This window comes from Ziziphus jujuba, chromosome 12 (genome assembly GCF_031755915.1).
Source record: "Ziziphus jujuba cultivar Dongzao chromosome 12, ASM3175591v1".
Classification (NCBI taxonomy): domain Eukaryota; kingdom Viridiplantae; phylum Streptophyta; class Magnoliopsida; order Rosales; family Rhamnaceae; genus Ziziphus; species Ziziphus jujuba.
In genome coordinates, this window is record NC_083390.1 from 7,560,865 (window position 1) to 7,566,205 (window position 5,341).

The window sequence follows — 5,341 nt, forward strand, 5'->3', positions numbered from 1 at the left end:
AAATATCTTTCTGAATAAAGGCCTGAACAAGATCAGATTCATCATTTATACTTAACTTGGGAGATTAATAGTAATTCATAGTTATTCTTGGTTATTTTGTTCAAATTTGATTCAAGTAATTAAAGACAATCTTTGTTTGGGAATAATGATTTGATCTTAGCAATCGAAAAGATTTGCTTTTATCATGAATTTTTCATTCAAAACATGGATTTTTCCTTATCAAGTCTGGGATGTCTTAGCTTATAAATAGACATTGGATAAAAAAGAAGGGACTCCAAACATACTTTCAAAAACTAGAAACTCTACCAAATTTTCTACGGACACTACTCCTACATTCTTATTTTCTTATTTTCTTTAAATTGTATTGTTCTTGTGACTTATAGAACATTCTTGTTCATCGTTATTGTTAATCCTGCAATCTTTTAGTTCAAATAAATATATTGTTATTTTCATTAATATATTCATAAGTTTCATATTTAATCTTTTTATTTTGATTTCTTATCATCTCTTTTTCTATTCAATTCTTGGTATTTTGCATTTGAGTTTCTAATCTCCTTCCTCAATTGAACCATTTTTAATTATTCATTTTACATTTATCTTGTTTTAAGTTAAGTTTATTTTTAAATCCTTTACTACAAGGCATAAAAAAGAACCTTGAGATTATAAGTTCTCTACAATCTTTACAATCGCTTGATTTTAGTTAGATTTACATTTGGCTTGCAATTTATTAATTTTACTTTTTTTAATATGTTATTATTTGCAATCATTATGCTCTTTCTCTAATTTTAATCAGAGTGGTACACCTGAACATATTAAAGAGGCAACCAAATTGTTTGGTGCTTGCAAAGATACCAAACATATTTTTTGACATGCTCGATCGGACTCCTTTGATTTCAACCAAAATGGTAGTGACTAGATCTAATAGTAGTTTCAAAAATCTTGCTAAAAGAGATGGGTGGAGTAAAGAAAGCAAGGAATTGCAGGAGACCAAGAAATCAATAACTTATCCCAAAAGATAGAGGATGAAAATGACAAGATGTTTTGCCAAATAAAGAAAATGATGATGTGTATGGTCAAAACATTTGTAAAGTTCATGATTAATTCTCCTCACCAAATGCAAGCTCCTCAAGTCACCCTAGTTGGAAATTGGACTTTCAACCAAAATGACCATGTCAAGATTCAAAACCAGTAGTCAAGTTAATCGGGTTTCTACCCGAACCAACCCGATAGTCCATAGTAACCTAACCCAAAATCAGGTTGAATTAGGTTGGGTTATCATGTTGGGCCTCAAATTGGGCCTAAATTTTTTCAACAAAAATTCATACAACTAAGGCCCAATTATTAATTTTGGACTCCCCACATAAGAATTTCAACCCATTTGTGATGTTTTGGATAACATGGACCCATGTAAATTTCAATTTCATGCAATAAAACACATTATTTGTGCTTGCATGACTTCTATTTAGTGAAGATAGCTGTCTATTCCCCAGAAAGAAAACAAAAAACCAAAAATAAAAACAAAAGATAAGAAGAAACTGGTGGTTTTTCTAGTCTTTGATTCCCATCTTTGAGGCACTATCTATCACTTCGTTAATTTCTCTTAAATGCAATGGAAAAAGTAAATATAAAATTCATGCATATTAGTGATATCACTCTCAAACGATCAAGTACATCCTTAAAAAACCAAATTACTTTAAAAAGTTAACACAAATTAAATCCAAACTTACTCCTTACAACTCAAGATATTAAATAACATGTCACAAATTAATACAATACAAACATAAAATAAATAAATAAATATATATAGTATCCAATCAAAGCTTCAATCTCCAAGCCATTGTAATTCCAAAGCTAGCTTAAAGTCTCCATCATTCCAAAGCTTCAATCTACAACACACATATCCCACTCCCATTGTTTACAACACCACAAATAACCACAAATATATCAAAAAATATATATATACATATGATTAAAACATAGGTTGCTTACCACCAAACTCAATTAAAAGATAATTTCTTCATGCATCATAATCAGTAGATCCTGTATCTAAATGAAGAAAAAAAAAACAAAGTATAAAAAGACATAAAAGTTTCATTTAAATATGTTAATGAATGTAAATATTAAAATAAAATGTTAAATTGACAAGTTAAAAATTTCGATGTTGACAAGTAGAAAAACATTCATTATTAGCACGGTCAGGGATATCTAATGGGAGTGGGATTGCACTAAACCAATTTCGAGAGCAAATTAAAGCTTCCACCATTTTCGGAATAAGTGAGCTTCGATATGGATCTAAAATACGTGCTCAGTGCTAAAAGCTTATTCAGAAGCTACTGTTGACAATGGGATAGAAAATATATCTCGAACAATAGATGATAGAACCTTAAATTTTGTGGAATTCAATTTCCACCAATCCAACAAGTCAAATAGCTGGTTGTTACAATCTTCTATAGATACCATTAAATATCTATCAACCACATTCTTTATTTTTGAAGTATTGTCCACTCTCCTTTTTTTGTATTCCCATAATAAATCATCTTCATCATCGTTGTCTCTCTCATAAACCTCAAAATTGGTTTCTTTGACATTCTTGGAAGATTGACTTCTATTGTTAATGTATCACTTGCAACATAAAAATCAAACAATTGACCTAAAGTTTCTTTCACTCCAATAAAGTTTACCAAAACTAAAAATCATATACTCTAGTTTGTATCGAGGGTTAAAGATAGTAGCAACAAACAACAAATTATTAATCATGTCAATTGTCCCCCAATATTTATCACTTTTTAGCCATGGTACTTAAAGGAGTTTTGGTTTTTTCCCCCCAAAATACATCTACTCAATTGGTGCTGAATTTTGCAAAACTCTATCACAAACAAGTGAGATGTCACATGCAAATAGCCACTGACTTTCAAAGCAATATCACAAAACTCCTTAAAAATTTCAAAAACAATTTAGATTCATTCCAATCTTTTTTTTGTTGATGATTCATTATTAAAATAACTAAGGTAGTATCCATCCTCTTCCTCCATCCCCTCATAAGCTTTTTAAAGCTTAGTTGTACTTTCTAACATTAAATAGGTGGAATTCCACCTAGTTGGCATATCCAAAGATAAGAGTTTTTTAGACTCTATCTTTTCTTTTTCAACACATGCTTTAAACGTAGCTAACCTTGATGGTGAGGATCTAACATACCTCACAGCATGACAAATTAGATCAATTGAGGTAATATGATCCCTCAATCCATCACTCATAATTAAGTTAGTGATATAAGCACAATAATGCATGTGGAGTAATTCACGTCTGAGACAAGACCATCCCAATTTTTAATCCTCTTTTTAATATATGTAATGGCAACATCATTTGCCGATACAGTATCCATAGTGATAGTAAAGACCTTTTCAGTCCACCACTCAATCAAACAACTTTCAATTAGTTTACTAGTCGTTTATCCCTTATGATTAGCTATTTGACAGAAATTCAATATCCTCTGTAATTTCCATTCACTATCAATAAAGTGAGCTGTGACAACCATATAGCTAATATTTTGAATAGAATTCCAATTCTCGGTGGTTAAGCTAACCATTGGTGATAGGAATGTCAATTTGCTTCATCCACCCCGAAAATCGCGGTGCACCACCCCTAATGGAGTGGTTTTTCCACCAAAAAAGGGGCTACAGGGCGGGGTCAGGCTTACCTGCTTAAGTCCAAATCGTGGCCAGGCTAGGCTTGGGGACTAAATACCCTGGCCCAAACCCGACCCGTATATATTTACTTAATTTTTTTTTTAATATTTTCACAACGGAAGCTAACTTACAAGCCCAGCCGACCCTAAGTTAAAACACTTTAATCTCCACTCTGCAGTGTTGCACCACCACCATCTCCCATTCTCCCTCAGCTTCCTTGTCAAGCTTAACTCAACTAACATTTAACAACTAGTCCAGCTCCACCAGCAGTGCCTTCCGCCATCACCAGCTCCCTTAGCTCAACTCAACCTTGCTACTGCCGATTCTTCTTCATATCCGCCGCCACCACCACCAAGCATCACCTCCCTCAGGTTAGCCTTGGTTTCCATTTTTTTTCCGTCATCTTCCTGCAGTCCTAAAATCACCGTAGTATCTCTCTGGTTTTGTTCTCTTTCTAATATTGTTCTTCTTAGTTAAGTAGTCATATTGGCGAATCGGTCATTATGATAGAGATTTTATATTTCATAGAGCAAAGTTGCATCCATTTAGGTTATTGTTGGGATGATGTTCCATGTTAAATTCAGGTTCGTAATGAAAGGTGTACAAATTCTGATGGATAGAATGGAATCATGAATTGGACGACCGATGTGTCAAAAACCAATTGTGATCTTTTATTGAACTCATTTATGTGCTCTAAGATTTCTTAAACTTTTCAAGACTATTTCTTTATAAATTCAAATATTAATTGATGCAGTATATGAGCTGGAAATGACCAAATAGGATTAGGAAGGGAAAAGCCAGCTAATTTTACGAGTCTTTGACACACTCATTTTCATTTTTATTTCCTTCCAGATGCTATTTCAATGATTACAAAGTTACTTCTTGTGAAACCTTTTTTTTTTTTTTTTGGGTTACATCTAATTTTAAATTTCATCCCAGACCAGACTATACACGTTTCTGTAATTATTTGCCTCCTTTCCAAACCATTCAGGACCAAACTTCTATCCAAAATCTTGTATGTATTAACATCATAACTTTAATTTAGAGGTATTAGCTTATTATATATATATATATATATATATTTTTTTCTATGAATGAACGAACTCTTTATATATATATAAACTGATAAATTGTATCTGTATGTAAACCAAAAGACAAAAAATAAAAAAATAAAAAAAAAAGAAGAAGAATAAAGAATAATAATAATAAAAGATAAAAACAACCTTCTTGTGTTTGCCTTACATGCTAGCTGTGATAACATGATAGGCAACTTATGTGGAAACAAAGAATTTACATTATTTAGGACAACAAAGATATTGGTTATCCTTTTCTTTTTTTTCTTTTTTTCTTTTTCTTTTTTTTTTTTTTTTGTGATAGTATAACAAAATGTCTTGACATGTGACATTGGAAAAAAAATATAATCGCAAATTTGAATTTGAATACCATTTTGCTTATTTCTTTCTCTCTTTGGCCTTTTCTCTTCATTTCTTATTTTATTATATTATTTACCAAGAAAAAAAAGAATCACAATTTTATATTGATCAACATTTCACAATATGAAATTGGTACGACAAAATAAATATAAACAACGCAAAACTCTCTCACAGTTCAAAGCCAAGTATAGTTGCATCAACATGTTCTTTTCTCACATTCAA